Source organism: Pseudophryne corroboree, chromosome 1 (assembly GCF_028390025.1).
Source record: "Pseudophryne corroboree isolate aPseCor3 chromosome 1, aPseCor3.hap2, whole genome shotgun sequence".
Taxonomy (NCBI): domain Eukaryota; kingdom Metazoa; phylum Chordata; class Amphibia; order Anura; family Myobatrachidae; genus Pseudophryne; species Pseudophryne corroboree.
In genome coordinates this window covers 805,957,762-805,981,426 of record NC_086444.1, presented here as the reverse complement: position 1 = coordinate 805,981,426, position 23,665 = coordinate 805,957,762, and the positions used below count along the sequence as shown (strand labels likewise).

Below are 23,665 nucleotides of genomic sequence, written 5' to 3'. Positions count from 1 at the left end.
CATGTTGTACAGTTTACGTACACATTACATGAGAAAACTATTAATTATCTAGACGTAACCATTACTAACAATGATGCCCAATTGGTTACCTCCTTGTACGTCAAAACTACTGATAGGAACACTCTATTGAAATACCAGAGCTTCCACCCAGCTCCCCTACGCAAAGGGCTCCCATACTCGCAATTCCTACGAGTGCGGCGAATCACCTCAGACCCGGAGGAGACCCATAGGGCACTGGAGGAGATGAAGCACAAATTTGCAGAGCGAGGGTACCCCATTAGGGAACTGGAGCTCTCCAAACAACGGGTACTTGGTATGACTAGACAACAGGTACTGGAAGCTGGTCCTAAAAAACGGAAAACTAGGGATATCTTTCCCTGGATTAACAAGTATACCAATAGGAGTCAGGGAATAGTGAAGAAGGCCAAACAAATGTGGCCGATCATACAAACAGATGGTGCTTTGTCATCTTTGGCCAATACAGCCTTACTACCAAGTCACACTAGGGGGCGTAATATCAATGACCACATAGTGAAACTTGATATAACAGAACTGGCTAGAAATAGGGAGTCTCATTTTTTGCGACCTAAAAATGGATGCTTCCGTTGTTTAGGATGTGCCACTTGTAATACCCTGACAGTAGGCACCACATTTAACCATCCTTTAACAGGTCGTAAAATTCCCATTAAACACAGAATGACGTGCACTACCACACATGTGGTTTACTTACTCACGTGTCCATGTGGTCTTGCATACGTAGGCAAGACCATAAGACAGTTCCGTGAGCGTATGGCACTCCATAGGAGTGCCATCAAGAAGGCATTGGAGAAGAGGGAGAGCGAACAACCCTTTGCACGCCATTGTATGCAATATGGTCATGGGGTGGCTAGCATTAGGGCCATTCTTATTTACCATGTCCCCCGTAAACTTAGGGGGGGTAATAGGGATAGGGCCCTGTTACAGTTAGAATCCAGATGGATTTTTAATTTGGGAACACTGTCTCCCAGGGGACTTAATGAGAACCTGAGTTTACAGTGTTTCCTGTAGAAAAATAGCAGTTATACTAACACATAATTGTTTCTAGCCTACTACTTCTTTCCCACATATATTGTTCTCTTGGCATTAAGTACCTTCTATACATGTTTAGTTATTATCTCTATGAAGCATAGGGTGTTATGTCTAGATATAATGAGAGTAATAGATGATAAGGTTCCAGCTGTTCACACTAAGCGTGGTGCATCCTGAGCTTTTAATCTTGATGCATTCCTATATATGTTTTTTAACCGTTATGCAGATATCGTATGTGTATTTTTTCTCCATGGTTGACGCATTGTTTCTGTTTACAGTCACCATGGTTACCTCCCTGCGACGCGGCGCACCGTGACGTCAGCGGAAGCAACACGGAAGTGGGGCCACTCGAACTGGCGGGCGGTCGCGCCGTGGAGCAGGTGAGTATGTTCTGCCTTAATGTCTTTGTCTGTGTCTTATAAATTGTTGTATGTTTGTCTCATTTGGCTTGTCTGGCCCTGAGGACGGGGCGCTGTCCCCGAAACATGTTGGCAAATAAAATGACATGATTTAACACAGCTACAAAGTCTGTTTGAGTGCCGCCTGTGAACCCACATCTGTATATCGGGGACTAAGTATCTCCAATCGGGAGGGCACCGCAGCAAGTTGCCTTGTTTAGAGAGTGGAGTGCCGGGCACGTTGATTCTTGTATATATATATATATATATACATATATATACTGTATACAGGGTATACACAATACAGTATATGTTTTGTTCATATGTTTGTAAATCCAGTCATCAGGACACAGAGTCATGTGAGTTCACTATAGCTAAAGAAAGAAAAGTATTCCGTACTAGGGCACACTCAAAAACAAATACACTGATATATCCTGAAAGTCATTATCAATATTATTTTTTTACGTGCACATATTTCGTAAGCTTTAACGTATATCAATAAAAGTTATATTTTAATTATCATTGGTCCTCTCCCCTAAGGGGCGTTGACTTTCAGGATATATCAGTGTATTTGTTTTTGAGTGTGCACTAGTACGGAATACTTTTCTTTCTTTAGCTATATTGATGCCAAACTTTATTCCAGGAGCACCTCCCCCGGTCCACAATATTGTAATATCCATTTAATGATAAGCGGGGATAGAATAAACACACATAATTGATTCATAAATTTATTCCGTCTGTGCGACCATTTCTTTTTATTTTTTCTGTGGCATGTGAGTTCACTGCTGTGCTGTTTTATTCCATCACCAACTCCAGGCACACTGCACACTGGACCACCTACTTCCCAGCATCCCCCTGGTCCCAGGGACCATCACTGAAGATTCAGGCTTACACATATTAGTAAGGGAGTGTCTACAAATATTAAGCATTCTAATACACTAACATCACATCCTATTTTCTTTAAAGATAAGCCCTGTACGCTTCAATGCAACAATTAACAACGTCATATTAAGAACATCATCTAACACATTTCAATGACGTTTCAGGTTTGCGTATTTCCCTTTTGGGTCTTTCATACACAGTCTGTGTTTCATCGACCATGTTGGACCTTTCTAGAATCGTGGTTTGTTCACCATTATCAGGATCATCATACATGTCAGATGAAGGGTATTCTTCAGTCATGTTGTCTTCATTATGGTTAGGTTCAGATCTTAAATCCACCCGATTTCTTCTTTCTTCCGTTCCACGCTCTGTACGTATAGTATAAGATCTTGGTGCTACTTGTGCTTGCACAATACCTTTCTGCACCCAAATACCTTTCTCGTGATCTCTGAGACGGACTTGGTCACCCGATTTTAGATCAGATAAGCTTTTTGCTCGCCTATCATGGAACAGTTTCTGTTTCGCCTGTTGACGTTCCTTACTCAGTCTGACCAACGCTGAGTTATGTGTATTAAGCAATTCATCATGTATCGGAAGATTTGCTCTAATCCTCCTTCCCAGCAGCATTTGTGCAGGAGAAAGTCCATTCTGTAAAGGTGTACTGCGGTAGATTAAAAGACTTTTGTAGAAATTTTCTTTACCTTCTTGAGCTTTTTTCATGAGACTCTTTACAGTTTTTACTGAACTTTCCACCAACCCATTTGAGAGTGGATAGTGGGGACTTGATGTAGTATGGACAAATTCCCACTCATCAGCAAATTGTCTAAATTCAGCACTGGAAAACTGAGGACCATTGTCAGTGAACACTTCCATAGGGACACCATGCCTTGCAAAGATTGACTTCATGCAATTGATTATGGCTTTACTAGTAGTTGTATGTAGTGTCTTCACCTCAGGGTAGTTAGAGTAATAATCAGTCATGACAATGTACGTTTTCCCATTCCAATCAAACAAATCTGCGCCAACTTTCTGGTACGGTCTTTCTGGCACTGCGTGAGGACTCAGTGGCTCGACTTGTTGTTTCGGTCTATACGTAAGACATAATTCACATGTAGCTGTAGTCTGTGCTATGTCTTGGTTCATTCTTGGCCAATACATAACTTCATGCGCTCTCCGCTTATATTTTTCTTCTCCTAAGTGGCCTTCATGTATCTTGCACAGCATAGTTTTTCATAGTCGTACAGGTATGGCAAACCTATTGCCTTTGTAAATAATACCATCAACAACTGTAAGGTCACTGCGGTACATCCAATAATCATGGATAGACAGCGGGCATGCATGTTTATCTGCCGGCCAACCTTTCAGAATTATATCTTTCAACACTTTCATTGTGTCATCTGTCTCAGTTTCATTCCTAATCTGTTCTTATCTTGCAAGAGACACTGGTAGAGAAGCTACGATCAAATTAACATAGGCTTCTATCTCTTCATCCATCAGACTTTTGGAACCTTCACTTTTGTCCACAGCACGAGAAAGTGTATCAGCAATGTACATGTATTTGCTGGGACAGTACAGCAAGTGTACATCATATTTCTGTAGTCTGATAAGCATTCGTTGAATTCTCATGGGACAGTCATGTAATGATTTAGTCATGATAGCTACCAATGGCTTGTGGTCAGTTTCCACTATAAATGTTTGACCATACACAAACTGATGAAATCGCTCACATGCATATGTGATTGCTAGAAGTTCTTTTTCTATCTGAGCATACCTTGTTTCAGCACTTGTCAGTGCTCTTGATGCATAGATTACTGGTTGCCATGTATCCTCATGTTCTTGTAACAGCACTGAGCCTAGGCCAAATTGCGAAGCATCTGCTGAAATTCTTATTCTTTTTGCAGGATCAATGAATTTTAGCACTGGTTGCTCTGTAATGATCTGTTTCAAGTTTTGCCAACTTTCTTTTTGTTCATGTGACCACATCCACTCTTTGTCCAACAACCATCTAAGAGAGGCTGTTCTTTCAGAGAGTTAAGAAATAAACTTTCCTAAGTACGTAATCATTCCTAGGAATCTTCTGACGTCGTCTTTGTTGTTAGGACGTTCCATGTTCACTATGGCTGATATTTTCCTTGGGTCTGGTGTTACCCCTTGATCCGAGACCACGTCGCCCATAAAGGTAAGTGTATTCACGGCAAATTCACATTTGTCCTTGTTTAGCTTTAGATTCACTTTCTTGACAAGTTCCATTACTTGTCTCAATCAAGAATCATGTTCTTCCTTTGTAGATCCCCAGACAATAATGTCATCCATCATTGTTTCAACACCTGGAATATGTTCAAAAATCATGTGTATCTTTTTGTGATATACTTCTGGAGCAGACAATATTCCATATGGTAGTCGAAGAAATCTGTATCGACCTTCTGGTGTATTAAATGTACAAAGCTTTGAGCTGGCCTCATCTAGTTTCATTTACCAGAATCCTGAAGATGCGTCCAATTTACTGAACCATTTTGCTCCCGCAAATTGCGACATGATTTCATCTCTGGTTGGTAGTTTGAAATGTTCTCGTTTAATAGCTTTGTTTAATTCTCTGGGGTCTAAACATATTCTGAGTTGTCCATTTTTCTTTTCAACAATTACTAAGGAGCTTACCCATTCAGTAGGCTCATCAACTTTCTGTATCACACCCAAGGCTTCCATGCGATTTAACTCTTGTTTCAGTTTTTCTCTCAGCGCAAACTGTACTTTTCTACAGGGGTTTATCACTGAAGAAACTTGCGTGTCTATATTTATGTTATGCTCTCCAGGCAAACAACCTAGACCTTAAAACAAGTCTCTGTATTCTGTAAACATCAATTTGCAGTCATCTTCTACTTGTGATGTCACCATAAAAACTTTCTTTAGCAAGCTTAGTTTCTCACAGGAACTTAATCCTAGAATCGGTTGCACATTTTTATCCACAATCAGTAGAGATGTTTTAAACTGTTGTCCCTTATATTTCAGTGTCACTAAGCATGTATCTTTCACAGGAATTTCCTCCCCAGTGTACCCTGTAACTTTCACTTTGGCTGGATGAATTTTAGGTTCTTATAGTCTTGAAACGATATTAAATTCACCTGCGCGCCAGTATCAAGCTTAAAGTGAATGACGATCTCGTTCACAGTTAAAGGGACAATCCATTCTTTCTTTTCTGCACTGCATAGTTTAATGCAATCCACAAAGAATTCCTCTGTTTGTTTAACAGCATGCACATTGGTTGTTTCACTTTTAATTTTACAGCATTTGGCAAAGTGATTAAGTCTACCACATTTCATTCAGGTTTTACCATAAGCCAGGTACATTTTAGGATTGTGAGCATTTCCACATCTACTACACATTTCCTTATTAGACTGTGGCTTAGACTGCTTCATTCTTGAGAATGGAAGTTTGCTTGGCTCTGTTATCTGCACTACATGAACAGCACCATCAGCGTCCTTGTGTAACTTTTTGGCTTGAAATCTAGTTATTTCTGCAGATCTACACATAGTCACTGCCTTGTCTAGTGTTAGGTCTTGCTCTCTCAGCAGTCTCTCTCTGAGTCCATCATCAGGTATTCCACAGACAATACGATCTCTAATCAGTGAATCCTTTAAATCACCAAACTCACAGGATTTACTGAGTGATTGCAGCTCTGTAACATACTGATCAAATCCATCTCCAGACTTCTGATCACATGTGAAAAACGTATATCTTTCATATGTCACATTTTTCCTTGGCGCAAAGTAATCTTCAAACTTTTGCATTATAAAAGATAGCACCATATTCTGCCCCTCAGCAAACTGAAAACTATTATAAATGTCCAGCACATCCTCTCCTATCACATGGAGGAAAATGGATGCCTTAGTTTTGTCAGCCTCTGTATCAGCTCCACATGCAACAAGATATATATTAAACCTTTGCTTAAATCTTTTCCAGTTTTCAGACAAGTTACCAGACATCAGCATGCCGGTTGAAGGAGCTAGTTTATCCATGGTTACTCACTGTTTGAAGAAAGGAGCACACGGCAGGCTTTGCAGACACTGAGTATCACAGCCTTACAGACTGCTGCAGGATTCATTCACACTCTGAGAGCACTAGCAGTCCAAGTTAAACTTCTTCTGACACCATGTTTTGTTCATATGTTTGTAAATCCAGTCATCAGGACAGAGACATGTGAGTTCACTGCTGTGCTGTTTTATTCTATCACCAACTCCAGGCACACTGCACACTGGACCACCCACTTCCCAGCATCCCCCTGGTCCCAGGGACCATCACTGAAGATTCAGGCTTACACATATTAGTAAGGGAGTGTCTACAAATATGAAGCATTCTAATACACTAACATCACAGTATATACCTGTAAAGTACAGTATATGCTGTACTGTATACTGTTTACTATATATATATATATATATACACAGTATATACACTGTATCTCAACAGTCAGGTGGCACTCAGATTAATAAACAGGCAACAGACAGTTGTAAATGCAACGTTTCAAAGCAGTTTGCTTCAACCTGATGATGCAGTAAACTGCTTTGAAACATTGAATTTACAACTGCCTGTTGCCTGTTTATTCATCTGTGTGCCGCCTGACTGTTGGTATAAATTGGACCCGCTGTGTTACCTACTGTAGGAAGGCACCAGCTACGAAGGCACCAGCTACTGTATCTGATTATTAGGAGTACTGCTTGAAACACACATTTAGTTCCTCCACAATTTCTTGCACTCTCCTACAGTAAAATACAGTATGAAAAATACGAATTAATTAACAGGACAATCACAGGAAGATAAAGTGTTCCCTTTTTTCTTAACTATTACAACAAAATTGACTATTGTATACAGTAAGTCAGTTAAACATTACAGTACTGTACAGTACGTACCATGTGCATTTTGTAGGAAATGCAAATCTGGGTTGTTGTTCTCTCAAAAGCATGATAGCTCACCGTTTCTAAAGTGACTATAATGCCACTTTCCTTAAGCCATGCATGGATCTCTTTGATGCTTTTATTTTATTTTTTCATGTTGGCAATTATCTTGCTCATAGTTTTGTTGATAGTTACTAGCATGTTGTCCAACCGTAACTCCTGTATGGAGAGAAAAACATTTGTGAATACTGTAGTCTAAAATTTCCACATTTGAAAATTTGCATCGGTTTTATGATAAAAGCTAATACAGTACATGTTTACTATACAGTACCTGTTGTACAAATTTAAGTACTGAATACTGTAATGTACAGTACTTTACTGAAAAAAACACATCAGTGAAATGGACTGCAATTACTGTCCTGTATAAAACAGTTGAATAAACCTCATTGGAAGTGCATGGGCCCTGTGAGACTTACAGTGCTGTACAGCATAAGGGACGGCTGACATAAGGTACCAGCATTACATAGAGTACATGTCACTACTGTATGTAAATTCTTCAATTATTGCCTACCAGCAATGCTGCTTACTGTATATTAAATACTGTAGGCCTAGAAATGTGCGTCTCAGTACAGTAGTTAAAAAACAGGGGGCTATGGGGATAGGCGAGCTCAATGCACCATAAGATACTATACACCAGACTTAGGGGCATAGCCAGAACTTTATGGGACCCATAGCAACATTTTAAAGGGGCCCCCATCTCAATGCTTCTATGCAGCAGTTTTTTACTTTATGCCAGTATAATAGTATCCTGCAGTACTGTACTGTAGTTCATTTTCTGAACCATAGCAGAGCGTTATTTAATGTTATGCCCCATAGTAGTGCCCTAGCTTCTTTTCTGAATCATAGTAGTGAATAAGTTCACCTTACAGTACTGTACTGTATGTCACATTTCAGAGCTGCCAGTACACATTATGCCACACAGTACCCCCAATTCACATTATTATGTACTGTATAGTGCTCCCCGTTCATATTGGCACTTTGGGAATCGAACCCAGGACTCTCAGCGTGGGAGGCAAAAGCCTTCACCGCTTGCCCACGTTGCTGCATGGAAGATACACAAGTTCATGTGTAAAAGTACTGCGAGCAGCGATTTCTTCCCATTGGTGTTCGTTTATGCCGTTAGGGGACTCGGATGCTCATATAGCAAAACACGGTATTTACTACCACCTCCCCCTACCCCCATTCCACCTCCCCCTTTTCCCTTGGGAGCCTATACAGTTCATACAGTAGACAGGGAGGGAGGTCAGGTTACAATAAATGTACAAAACAATACTACAGTACACTGTATATGAAAATTAGATAGAGAACTGCAGTCGCTTTGATAGGTGTGTAAATGGTACAGTAGCAGTGATCCCTTCTCATAAATTACAGCATAGATTCTCTGACACTGATGATCTACAGTACTGTGTTGCTTGAACAGTTAATTGTATCAGGATACACTCATTTATATTTATTGATATGTCTACCGGTGCTCATTACCGCTGTGTATTTTAGATAGCAGAATCAACCGCTCCTGCAAACTTACTCTGACTTATGTGAAACATGTGTGCACCCTTCCATTGAATGTATTACAATGGATTACAAAGACTAAAAAAAAATGATCACGGGCGGCAGCCATTTTGTCAACTTGCTATGCGATCGAGTCCAATATATCGTAATGTGCATAGCGCTCGCCTATCCCTATCGCCCCAGCTTTGGCCTGCTTTATGTAAAACTTGTGTGCACACTTCTATTGAATGTGAAAGTATAGTACAGTACAATAGATACAAAAATAAAAAAATTAATAAAGTTTCTGGAAAAAATTAACATGCATTTGCACTTTGGGAATCGAACCCGGGACTCTAAGTATAGGGCGCTGCACACTTCACCACTCGGACACCTCGCCTAATAGCAACTACACAAGCTCATGTGTAAATGTACTGTAAGCAGTGAGCCCTCCCCCTTGGTTTTTGTGCAGGGGACTTGGACGCTCATATTGGACATGTCATCATACTGTATCCTTATCGTTAATGGACCATACTGTAGTTTGTAACACGTTCTACAGTATATCATGATTTGCGTCTATATAAACTACAGTATTGCTTATTGCGTCTGAGTCTGTATACACTAACACGGCAAAGGACAAGTGTTTTAACACGTTCATTTGCATCTCTATAAACTTTTTTCTTTTTACTCTCTCCATCTGACCATTGGTCTGTGTGTACAGTATGCAGTATGTACATTCATCACTGACCATTTGCAAAAACTTGTAGATCAATCCGCCGCTATTTGCTCTAAAGTACTGGATTAGTGGAGCACTAGCCACCCAGTGGTGGAGATGTGTATTGCATGCTGAGTATGTAGTCGTGCCTCAATGCGCCTGTCCGTGATTGAACTCAGCAACCTAAGCTATCACCTAGGCGTGACTAAACCTCCGTCTAGGCGCAGAGACAGCCAAGATAACAGAGGACCCATCTGTATATATATATATATATAGATAGATAGATAGATAGATAGATAGATAGATAGATATAGATACAGTTGTGCTCATAAGTTTACATACCCTAGCAGAATTTGTGATTTTCTGGCCCTTTGTCAGAGAATATGAATGATAACTGACAAACTTTTCTTTCACTCATGGTTAGTGGTTGGGTGAAGCCATTTATTGTCAAACAACTGTGTTTACTCTTTTTAATTCATAATGACAACAGAAACTACCCAAATGACCCTTATCAAAAGTTTACATACCCCAGTTCTTAATACCGTGTATTGCCCCCTTTAACATCAATGACAGCTTGAAGTCTTTTGTGGTAGTTGTGGATGAGGCTTTTTATTTTCTCAGATGGTAAAGCTGCCCATTCTTCTTGGCAAAAAGCCTCCAGTTCCTGTAAATTCTTGGGCTGTCTTGCATGAACTGCAAGTTTGAGATCTCCCCAGAGTGGCTCAATGATATTGAGGTCAGGAGACTGAGATGGCCACTCCAGAACCTTCACTTTATTCTGCTGTAGCCAATGACAGGTTGACTTGGCCTTGTGTTTTGGATCATTGTCATGTTGGAACGTCCAAGTACATCCCATGCGCAGCTTCCGGGCTGATGAGCGCAAATTTTCCTCCAGTATTTTCTGATAACATGCTGCATTCATCTTGCCATCAATTTTGACCAAGTTTCCAGTGCCTTTGTAGCTCACACATCCCCAAAACATCATCGATCCACCTCTGTGTTTCACAGTAGGAATGGTGTACCTTTCATCATAGGCCTTGTTGACCCTCTCCAAATGTAACGTTTATGGTTGTGGCCAAAAAGTTCAATTTTGGTCTCATCACTCCAAATGACTTTGTTCCAGAAGTTTTGAGGCTTGTCTCTGTGCTGTTTGGAGTATTGTAAGCGGGATGCTTTGTGGCATTTGCGTAGTAATGGCTTTCTTCTGGCGACTTGACCATGCAGACCATTTTTCTTCAAATGCCTCCATATTGTGCCTCTTGAAACAACCACACCACTTTTTTTCAGAGAGTCCTGTATTTCAGCTGAAGTTATTTGTGGATTTTTCTTTGCATCACGAACAATTTTCCTGGCAGTTGTGGCTGAAATTTTTGTTGGTCTACCTGACCGTGATTTGATTTCCACAGAATCCCTCATTTTCCACTTCTTAATTAGAGTTTGAACACTGCTGATTGGCATTCTCAATTGCTTGGATATCTTTTTATATCCCTTTCCTGATTTATACAGTTCAATTACCTTTTCCCGCATATCCTTTGACAATTCTTTTGCTTTCCCCATGACTCAGAATCCAGACACGTCAGTGCAGCACTGGATGAAAGATGCAAGGGTCTTTCAAGAGTCCAGAGACTCACTGACCATTTATACACACACACTGATTACAAGCAAACAGATCACAGGTGAGGATGGTTACCTTTAGTAGCCATTCAAACCCGTTTGTGTCAACTTGTGTGCATGTTAACAGGCCAAAATCTCCAGGGTATGTAAACTTTTGATCAGGGTCATTTGGGTAGTGCCTGTTGTCATTATGATTTAAAAAGAATAAACACAGTTGTTTGACAATAAATGGCTTCACCCAAACACTAACCATGAGTGAAAGAAAAGTTTGTAAGTTATCATTCATATTCTCTGACAAATGGCCAGAAAATCACAAATTCTGCTAGGGTATGTAAACTTATGAGCACAACTGTATATATATATATATATATATATATATATATATATATATATATATAGATATGTAGTAATTACAAATGTACCTGATGACTGCGCTTAATAGGGGCTGCACCCCTAGAATAACCATTTTGCCAGTTCAGGGTTCAAAATAAACATACACAACAAGATTCAGAGTGCGCACAAAAACAATATAAAATTAATTAAAAACAATATCCAATTGTCATTAGGAATGAACCAGCATTCATTGTAACTAAATACAATAATTTATTATAAACAAATTGGTAAGACAAATATGACCCCTATAGGGTCATATTGGGTGATATTGCAAATCAACTGGAAACCCGCTTGACAATCCATGATATTTATGATCCATTTCAATCAGGATTCAGGAGAAGACATAGCACTGAAACAGCCCTGGTGTGTGTGTTAAATGATCTTCTGATGGCAAAAGACAGAGGTGACTGTTCAATATTAATCCTTCTGGATCTCTCTGCAGCATTTGATACCGTGGACCATGGGCTTCTGATTGAGCGACTGATACATTTCTGTGGTCTGGATGGCACAGTCCTAAGCTGGTTCAAATCATTTCTCACAGGCAGGTCACAGAGAGTATCATCTGGATTATACTCATCACCACCAGTGCCATTGCCATGTGGTGTCCCACAAGGTTCTATACTATGCCCCATGCTTTTTGCAGTATACATGCTCCCATTGGGCGAAATAATCAGGTGCCATGGCCTGGTCTACCACTGCTATGCAGATGATACACAACTGTACTTGTTCTTTGCTCCGGGCACTGATAACCCAATAGCAACCCTAAATGGCTGTCTAGCTGAACTACAGGAGTGGATGAGCGCCAGTTGGCTGCGACTGAACCCGGATAAAACAGAGGTCCTTGTGATACGACTGCAACATCAAAGGACAAGACTGCAGCATAGCCAACCAACTGGAATGTATCTGTTAAGTGCCTTGAGTCCTATTGGAGAAAGAGCGCTATATAAATAAAATTATTATTATTATTATTATTATTATTATTATTATAACAATATTTCTGGGGCTTGTTGTTCTTAAAGAAGATAGTTCTGATTCCAAGGCGTTTTGTCCTTAATAGGAGTTCATCAGGGGATGCCAAAAGTGAGTCATTAGAAAGAAGGTGATCAGGAAATTCACAAGGAACTCAATTAGTTGATCAATTCCCAATAAGTGAGGCAGTCCTTATCTTTGAATAGTATAATATACCAACGGTACAGTTTGGTATAATGAAGTACTCCTTGGGGAGAAGATGGTCAAGAAAGTGACCTCTCTTCAATTGGTGACGGGTTTCGTAATCAGTATGATAATAGTCTAGCTTCCCAAAGGTGTATATCTGTCTCCTCCAAAATTAAAAGTCAATACTATTCAGAGATAAGGACTGCCTCACTTATTGGGAATTGATCAACTAATTGAGTTCCTTGTGAATTTCCTGATCGCCTTCATTCTAAGGACTCTCTTTTGGTATCCCCTGATGAAGTCTTATTAAGGACGAAACGCATTGGGATCAGAACTATCTTCTTTAAGAAAAACAAGCCCCAGAAATATTGTTATAGGGGTCATATTTGTCTTGCCAATTTGTTTATAATAAATTATTGTATTTAGTTACAATGATTGCTGGTTCATTCCTAATGACAATTGGATATTGTTTTTAATTATTTTTATATTGTTTTTGTGTGCACTCTGAATCTTGTTGTGTGTGTATATATATATATATATATATACAAACAAGATTTATCAGTCTTTGCGCACCATGTCCATCCGGATTTAGAGTATGTCTGTTTCTCACTGTGCCGCTCAATCCTGCTCCGAGCCACCAGAGTGAATGAATTGGATGCTAAACAAAGGGTCGGAGAGCGCACAATCAGTATATGATTTTATGTAAGAAATAAAAACGGTACATATCCACATACATTGAGGTTTAAAAGTAACTGCTCAGGACACTGTTTAGTCCAGGACCAGACCATCACTCCTCCGATCACATGGGGAAACTCTCTCACCGGCTCCGGACCCAGCGGATGACGTCACAACGTCCACATTGTCTTAGCCACATCCAACGCGTTTCGTCCTATCGGCACTGACGAAGTCCCTGATAGGACAAAACGCGTTGGTGTGGCTAAGACAATGTGGACATTGCAACATCATCTGCTGGGTCCGCAGCCAGTGAGAGAGTATCCCCGTGTGATCGGAGGAGTGACGGTCTGGTCCTGGACTAAACAGTGTCCTGAGCAGTTACTTTTAAACCTCAATGTATGTGGATATGTACCATTTTTATTTCTTACATAAAATCGTATACTGAATTGTGCGCTCTTCATCCCTTTGTTTAATATATATATATATATATATATATATATATATAGTCCACAGCAGCCGGCACTCCTACTCTTAGAAAACAGCAGGTCCCCGTGCCAGTGTAATCCAGCATACACTCCTCAAAAATCACGGCACTGGAGACTGATTGAATGAAGCAACATCACTTGTATTATAGGTAGACGCACATTTCGGAGCTACAGCTCCGTCCTCAATACCATACAAGATAAGAATACCAACAACAAACATACATTTAAATACCTGTATAGGTCCCACCGATCACCACCGCCATCCACCTGGATCCCGTTCACGGCCGCCGCATTCCCTTCCGCTCCTGACGTCATGTTGCCATGGCAATGCACAGCTTGCGCGTCACCAGCCCCACTGTCTACGGAGCAGGAAGCGCCCGGTGCTTCAGCTCCAGAACCGGTTCCTACGGTGCTTGCAGCTAGAGCCTGGCAGGGACCAATAACAAAAAAACAATGACAAAACCATAACATAAAACATAAACAAACACTTGAAATGTTTAAGAAACACTTGAAATGTTTAAAAAAACATCAATAACAAACTACCACTACTCTATATAGACCACTCAAAACTTGTAATAAATATTATTAGATACAGTTCCCATGTACAGAAAACTGCACCCCGTAACCGAATTACAACCATCGTAGATAAGAGTTGGATGACAAACACATGCTGTCCAGTTATTTTATTGTAATGCTTGGTCTATTGATTGATTTATTTTGATCACATCTGTTCATCACTATGGAAACAATAATGACTAGTAACAGAGCAGAAAGAGTGCACTGTACAGTAAAATAATTGTGAAGTCCAATCAGCTTACTTGGAGTTCAAAAGTCCAAAGATTTATTTGTACAAAGAAATACAAAGAGTACTGCCAATACAATGCTCGTGCGCTCTTGGCACCAACACAAGGTTTCAATTCTGAACACACTGACTTCCAAGGCCCTGTGCGGTACAATTTACACATATTAAACAATATAGGAGTAACCTTAGAAACACACCATGCGGCTTAGATAAACTGGTCACTACACAATAGCTTACAGGTAAAAACAATGCATTAGGTCAAACTTACAACCTCTTGCTTGTCATCGCTGTCGTATCCATGTGTGCCTACAGTTACATACATTTACATCGATGCCCCATTGTGTACAAGTCACAGCATGCGAGTCATGAGAAACCAGGGGCATGTGTATGTTCGCACCTGCAATTCATATGCATTGTATTGGAAACCTGCTGGGGCGAGCATACGCAGCTTGTCACAGCATAGCGTTGCTACGATTCATATGACCATGCATATGCAGTGTGGCAATGATGTTACAGGACACATCTATATGTCCTCAGCAGGGGCATTTTAAAAGAGGATTGGGCCCCTGTTTAGTCTCCAGGTGGGCTCCCTCCTCGGCGTTGTGCTGGACTCTACTGTGCATGCACAGGTCTCTGGAAACATAGCGTCCTCATGTTCCGGAGACCAGTTTCACTACTGCGCATGTGTAGCAGCTATTTTGGCTGCGATTTTTGCTGCAGCTGCAGCGCCCAATGTGGGACTCCAGAAAGGTGAGTATTAAAACATGGGTGCAGTGTATGCGGTGTGAACCCCCCCCCTCCCCCCCCCCCCGGATCCAGGGGTCCCTATGCACCGCACACATTGCACCCATTATAGAAATGCCAATGTTCCACGTGATTGCCACTCAATGGCAAAGTGGCAGGTACAATAGTTTACCATTGAATACAGGTTCTTATTGGAAGCATATGCATGTAACAAACAAGCCGCAACTACAAGCGGCGTTGCATAAAACAAATCAGCGTTTACTTACAATATCAAATATATTTTCGTACAAGAAATTGCAGTTCGTTATTTGCGCACAGTGTTACTGTATGTGGCAAGTTGCACAATGATCATAAATAGGGCCGGCGCAAGATCTCTCTGCACCCTAAGCAAAGCTTCAGCCTAGCGCCCCTTAACCTGCAAACCTCTGCAAATTTTTTCACTTTGTTCACAGTATATTTAACTTTAAAAGTACTTCAGTGCCGTCTATTCTTTATATACTGTAAAATACTGTATATGGGGTCTGGTGGGGATAATTAATTGGGGTTGGGTATGTGATGCCACGGTCAAAATACCGACAGTGGCATCCTGACCACCATAATACCAACATTTTCAATGAAATTAATTAACCTTACACTAACCCTTCCTCCCCACAGCCTAACCCTAACCCTCGCCAGCATATTACAATTCAGGATGCCGACTGTTGGGATTCCGGCGTCAGCATTCTGAATGCTGGTATGCCAACATCCCTTTAATTGCATGTGTATACATACATACTGTATATACGCACAGACATACATATATTTGTATGCTCCTTATGGTGTTCCGTCCCCCCATCTGTAAGTTCATTACTGACCTGCATACAGAGAAATCCTTTAGTTTTTTGCTGGATAATTTCAGTGGTGCTTTCCAGTGGTCGGCGCCCCTAGGCAGCCGCCAAGCTGTCTAATGATAGAGCCGACTCTGATCATAAAGAATACAAACGCTAATATACAATAATGGGTGATATTTAAAAGGAGTATTCAAGTGCATGGAAAATGATAAAATATTATTTAAACATACAGAGAGGTTTTTTTATTATTGTACTTCAGTTTTTTTTTAAGTAGAGTAATTTTTATTCAGAAGAAAATGTCAGATACAGATAACGCATGATGCACAGAACAACAAAGATATCAAAGACTCGTAGTACCACAGTGTGGAGCAGACACAGATTATAGACATTACAGCGTATCATTGAAAGTATCATATAACAAACATTACATCCAGAATGATCCATAGGACATAGACTACCACAATCAATATAAAGAGTTAGCGAAATCTGTATGCAATATATGAAACAACATTTAACATTTTATGTGTTATACATTCACTTGCGTATTGTACTTCAGTTTTAATATTTGACTTAAACAAGTGTACTGCTAACAGAGTGCAATGTCTTCCCTACCCCTACATCAAAGAAAGACCCTCCACCAATCAGCAGAAAGCTTGCTTCTTCCTAATCGTACTAAACATGAGTATCAGGTTTAGGAATTAAAGAGGATGATTGTTATTGGTGGAGGGATTCCCTTTGATGTAAGGGAGGTTGAGATGCTCTCTGAACAGAACATGACTAAGAGCACTGTCATGGACCTGTCTCAATAGGAGGATATGTGGAGTAGTGTCAGCATGTTTATGAGGTTGCTGACAGATAGACCATGATGGAGAAAGTATTTAACTGTTCATAAAAAAGGGAGAAGAACATAATATGTAATATACGTTACATACACACAGGCCACAAAAAATGCAAACAATCATTTTTCTATGATACAGAACCTTTAACTTAACTCTTTCCATGAAAGAATAATAGGGAAATCCAGTCAGGCTGTTGAGTGCAAGGTGTCTTTTTGTAGTGTTAAAGTGGGTACACTCTAGGCGTTACACACCACGAGCGATATTGCCTAGTGTTTCCCTTCCTTTTCTGGGCCACTGACAGTGTGCATACACACTATGCAATATCGCAAATGATATTGCACAGTGACGTCATGACGCAGCCGGCCCGAACATGCAACTCCTGACAATTTTTTCAGATTGAGCTGCATGTACAGCCAACAGTAGGGTCGTTAATGAACCCCGGGAGTGCACATCATGCATTGTTTGCAGCATACACACTGGACCATATTGTAAACAATATCACTCAGGAGGGTAAAAATGAGCGATATTGTTGACAGTATCACCCAGTGTGTATGCACCTTTAGTATTACCTTCTTAAGTCCTGAGCATAACGATTCAATGGCAATTAAATGGATCTATGCAGAGAGAAAAACATTTCTTGTGCACTTGGGAAATAATGAACAACTGGGAGTCTGGAAATTAGATGCAGCTGAAAACTATTTGAATTATGAATAATATTAAGTTATTGGTCAGCACTTCACAAGTAACTAGTAATAGTCTCAAAAATAGCAGTGAGAATAACATTATAGCCATTCCAAATGGACGCATGGAGAACCTTAGTGAAAATGACAAATGAGAGTAAGCGCTGAAACAGGATATACATTAAGGGCCTGATTCGAGTGTATGCCCAAAGGAACTGTTGCAATTGTTAGAGACGGTATTATAAATGTGGCAGAAAAGTGCTGGGCGCTCCTGGGTGGTGACTGGAAGATGGCTACTAGTGCATGAAAGGATGGTCCTCTCAGTGGGCGTGTTATGGGAGTGTCACGGGCACATCAACACCACCGACAGCATTCCGAGGTGTACACAGACGCAGACATAGGAGGCCATGGTCAAACAGAAAAACTGCATCTGCCATAGGGCTGGTCAAGTTTTAATGATGTGACCTATGGTGGTGTACATGGGCACACCAATCTTTATTACAGGGTATGGCCACTAAAGTGGCCATCTCAGTCCTTGCATATTCGGCCGAACAAATGTACACTTGCAGATGGGAAACCGCCAATAGATGCTGCTGAGTGCGCTTTTGTGTGTGACGCATAATCAGCCTCTAAGTGCTGAGGATATACTACAAACTTAGTATCTCCTAACCTGAAGTTGCAGAATTGTACTAAATGCTAATAGCACTAGTAAGTATAAAACTGCAAGTGTCATCTATTGTCAGATTATGACTCTGCAATGGCATTTCACTGCATATAAATGTGCAGCTTTGTTGTAGACATTGACTAAAATATATTTAATCTGTGCTAAATAAAAATAAATCACTATTCCAGAATGGATGCCACTTGAACGTAAAGCTGGAGACATGTTTAAATTTATAGTGACCTCAAGACCAAGGGGTTGATGTATCAAGCAGTGAAAAGAGTGGAGAAGTGGGCCAGTGGAGAAGTTGCCTTTAGCAACCAATCAAATTTGAGGAAGCATTTGTCAAGTACATTCTATAAAATTACATGTAGACACTGATTGATCATTTTAAGTAGCTTTAAGGTTTAACTCTGTGGTGCCGGAAAATAGAAAAATTGAATAGTCTGTACTTCAGAAAGAGGAGTTTAACAGTCCTTACATGCCACCATCGGCCACACCATCAAAACTTGGACCAGTCCAATTGCAGGTGCAGGTTATTCATCTAACCATGGCCAGTTCTGCACTGCCTCTTATTTGTCCAGCTATGGAGTTCCCTGGCTATGATTCACTATTAATCTCAAGTATTTAGCTTCTTGCATACCCAAAGCACAATTATTCTGGTTAGCACTTAAGCCATTAGCAGGTAATGTTTCTAGTACAGCCTCAACCTTTGGGAAATGAAATTCCCAGTCCTGGGTATGGATGATAACATCATCCAAGTAAGTCGAGACACAAGCACTATGATGTTGATGAACCTTGACCATGACCCACTGGAAAGTAGCCTGAACCTTGTGCAAAGCTTGTTCAGGGTAGTGAATGCTTTTATAAGTTCAAGGGTGGTTAAGTAATGAATGCAGGCCAGATTCTCAAATAACTCATTGACCCAAGGCATGGGTTAGCCAGCAAACCAATAGACCTCATTTAGTTTGTGGAAATCATTACAGAAACATATGCTTCCATCGCTTTTGGAAACCAATTCAATCAGACTGTTCCATTCGCTGCTGGATTCTTTCACCATATCCAACTCTAGCATTTTCTGCACTTTCATTTTAACTGCCATCCATCTCAATTTAGGGATACAATATAGTTTTACCTTAATGACTTCTTCAGGAGTGGTGATGATGTGTTCTATCAGAATGGTACAACTTGGTTTTGTTGTACCATTTCATCAGCTTGTTGTCTCTGATCAGAAGAGTTGACCCTATCAGCATCTTTGCCTGCACAACTACGGTGCACCAGAGTTCAGAAGATTGACATGGTAGATCTTTTTTTTCCTTCCTACTACCAACCTGCCTGATTTTGACTGGCACCACAGCTTTGATTATTTCATACAGATCTTGCCAGCAATACAGCAAGAGGGTGTCCCAGTCTATTTTCCTTTGGACCACTGCCTTCCTTTTCGTATGCTTCAGTGTTCTATTGATGTGTTGCTCCAGATCACGAATCTGTGGCTTGTAAACTGATATCTTCACCTTTAACAACTTATCAACTTCATAAAATTTTACATAAAGGGGGTACCTTGGTATGTTAGTATTTCCTTTGGATTTCACAACGATAAATTCCTTAGCAATTGTGCTTGTTTTAATGTCTAGGTATACTAGGACATACTATTATCCCCTAGCTACCTTTATTATTGGGCCAACTAAATCCATGCCTATACATTAAGTGGGAACTTGATTAAGGACAAGGGGTACTGTTAGGGTCTCCTGCTCTGTGCTGCCACGTCGTCATGGCAACCGGGAGACAAGTGCTAGCGGAGTAACCTGAGCGTAGCTGATACTCTGGTTCGGGTCTTTTGCTGTGCAGTGGTTACAGGCTCTGTGCACGGCAGGGGATCCGGTGCTGGTTTTTGTGCTCACAGTCTGTGAGGTCTGAGTGGGGCGTGGACAGCACCTGCTATATAAACCCTCTTCTCAGGTTAGGCAGATGCTGCTGAATCTTTGTTGGTTAGTCAGTTCCTGAAAGCTAGCTAGTACTGTGTAAACTTTGTATTTGTTTGTTGCTTACTGCAAATAGGCCTTGGGATTTGGTATTACACTCTGCCAATCCAGACTTAGCAGTAAGACTGGAGTCAGTCATTTAACCTGCTGGGGTTCTTTTGCTACTCTGTGAACCTAGCAAGTTTGCGGCTGTATTCTCAGACTTGCCTGCCAAAATCCTTTCTCACTGTGCAAGGTGTTCAGGTGTCAGTTTAGTGGCAGTAAGCTGAACCAGTGCACTGCAAGTGAAGACTAGGATTGTGGAGACTCTCCTTGTGTCTATTATTCCATCTCTGACCAAGGAGTTTACTGCCACACCCGTTGGTAACCCTTTAGGGTTTTGCTGTTGCCCTTAGCAACAGCATTTCTCGCTTCTTTCCATCTGAGCATTCCTAATACTAGGGAGACACCCAGTTTCTTAGCCTTTGGGCTTCTCTGTTCACTTTGTGTTTATTTTGTTACCCTATCACCTTCTGTGTATGTAATGTCATATTCCCCAGTCTGTCTGTGAGTTCATTTGTTTTGCATCCCTCTCCGTTCAGACACCAGTACATTCCTGCTGACACTGGTGTGCATAACATATTCAGCAGCCTAATACTCCTGTTGAAATTTTGTGGGAATATGGAGCATACCCCTCAAAATACTTTGCAACAGGTGGTCGATCAGGTGCAGGTCCTGACTCGACAATTTAATGATTTGTCCATTAAAATGCACACCTCGCAGGCCGCTGGCGGAGCTCCCGCAGCAGCAGTACCTTCAGGGGTTAAGGAGCCGAAAGTAAATCTCCCGGATCGTTTTTCTGGAGATCGCTCGCAGTTCTTTTGTTTCAAGGAGAGCTGCAAGCTATATTTCCAGCTTAGGCCTCAGTATTCTGGGTCGGAGATTCAGCGGGTGGGCATAGTGATTTCCTTGCTACAAGGAGACCCACAGGTCTGGGCATATGGGTTGCAGCCTGACTGTCCATCGCTTAAAAGTGTTGATGCTTTTTTTACGGCACTGGGCATGTTGTATGATGACCCTGACAAGACGGCCTCAGCCGAGGCTCAGATTTCGATCCTTAAGCAAGGGCGAAGGCCAGTTGAGGTTTATTGTATGGAGTTTCAGAGGTTGGCCCATGATACCCAGTGGAATGACCCAGCCCTGAGACACTAGTACCGAAGAGGTCTTTCTAACCAGTTAAAAGACCAACTGGTACAATATCCCTTGCCTGATAGCTTGGATCAGCTCATGCAGTTATCCATTCGGGTGGATAGACGGCTGAGAGAGCGCAGGCTTGAAAGGGAGACCGAGGTTTCCTTCTTTCCCAAGGGAACCTCAGACTCTGAGGAATTTTCCGAGGAGCCTATGCAGATTGGGGCTACCCGCCTCTCCTCGTGTGAGAAGACGCGGAGGAGACAACAGGGGTTATGTTTGTACTGTGGGAATAAAGGTCATGTGGTAGTATCATGCCCAGAAAAGCCGGAAAACTTCAGGGCCTGAGGGTGATGGGAAATATCCTGTCAGGCCAGAAGTCAGAATTTCCCAAGAAGACTTTTATCATTCCGGTGACCTTGAAGATCCTCGGTCAAACTGTCAAGACTGAGGCCTTTGTGGACAGTGGGGCCGACGGGGTTTTTATGGACCGCCAATTCGCCCTGAAACACTCTGTTCCCTTAGTACCCTTGGCATCGGAAATTGAGATTTGTGGGTTAAACGGGGAACCATTATCCCAGGGTAAAATTACCTCTTGCACTAGCCAGATTTCTTTGTTTATTGGAGCCACACACTCTGAAAAATTGTCCTTTTATGTGACTGTCTGTACTTTTGCCCCATTGGTGTTGGGGTTACCCTGGTTAAGGGCCCACAATCCTCAATTTGACTGGGTCTCTGGGGAGATTCTTAGTTGGGGTACTGATTGTTTCAGGAGTTGCTTGAGCCTTCCAGTCAGGCTTTCGCAGCTAAGTTTGCCAGGATTGCCAGAATGTTATGCAGATTTTGCGGACGTGTTCTCCAAAAGAGTTGCAGAGGTACTACCTCCCCATCGCCCCTATGACTGTGCCATTAATTTGTTGCCGAATGCTAAGCTTCCCAAGAGCAGGTTGTACTCCCTGTCACGTCCTGAGACTCAGGCTATGGCAGAGTACATTCAGGAGAACTTGGCTAAGGGATTTATCAGACCTTCACAGTCTCCAGTTGGGTCGGGGTTTTTCTTTGTGGGTAAAAAGGACGGTTCGTTGCGACCCTGCATCGACTTCAGGGAATTGAACCGTATCACGATTAAAAACTCATACCCACTGCCTCTCATTTCGGTCTTGTTTGACCAGCTTCGTACGGCCACCATTTTTTCTAAGATTGACCTACGTGGTGCGTACAATCTAATCCGAATAAGAGAGGGGGATGAATGGAAGACTGCCTTTAATACCCACTCAGGGCACTATGAATATTTGGTGATGCCTTTTGGGCTCTGTAATGCCCCGGCAGTCTTCCAGGACTTCATGAACGATGTGCTCAGGGAATATTTGGATAGATTCTTAGTTGAATACTTAGATGACATCCTAATCTTCTCCCATTCCCTGGAGGAACATCGGAAGCATGTACGCTTAGTCCTCCAGAAACTCAGAGACCACCGGTTTGGGGCGAAGCTGGAGAAGTGCGAATTTGAAGTTCAGCAAATCGCATTTCTAGGATATATTATCTCTCCAGAAGGTTTCCAAATGGAGGGTTCCAAGGTACAGGCAGTCCTGGATTGGGTGCAGCCCACTAGTTTGAAGGCGCTTCAGCGTTTTCTGGGCTTTGCGAATTTTTATAGACGATTTATCGCTGGATTTTCGTCTATAGTGGCGCCCTTGGTGGCACTCACTAAGAAAGGGGCGGATGTTGCTCACTGGTCTTGTGAGGCCAAAGCGGCTTTTGCCCGTCTCAAAAGGGCATTTGTCTCGGCCAAGGTGCTGCGACACCCAGATCCAGAGCGTCCTTTTGTGGTGGAGGTGGATGCCTCTGAGATGGGTATTGGGGCAGTGCTCTCTCAGATGGGGGTGTCTGATAATCGCCTTCATCCCTGTGCTTACTTTTCCCGTAAATTTTCGCCTGCCGAGATGAATTATGACGTGGGTAACCGGGAATTGTTGGCTATTAAGGATGCACTCGAGGAGTGGAGACACTGGCTTGAGGGGGCTAAGTTTGTGGTCTCAATTCTCACCGACCATAAGAATTTGGCATATTTAGAGTCAGCGAAGCGCCTCAATGCCAGGCAGGCACGATGGGCTTTGTTTTTTGCTCGCTTTAATTTT

General features: G+C 41.6%; 1 long non-coding RNA gene across 1 annotated transcript in view; it reads right to left on the bottom strand.

Moving 5' to 3' along the window:
* Positions 1 to 23,665, bottom strand: part of LOC134948810 (uncharacterized) — a 35,721-nt gene that overhangs the window by 2,190 nt on the left and 9,866 nt on the right. The window contains exons 2-3 of the long non-coding RNA XR_010183037.1: positions 14,052 to 14,245; positions 7,253 to 7,456 (exon numbers count right to left, since the gene is read on the bottom strand). This is a non-coding gene — a long non-coding RNA (uncharacterized LOC134948810). The remainder of the gene's footprint in view (positions 1 to 7,252; positions 7,457 to 14,051; positions 14,246 to 23,665) is intronic.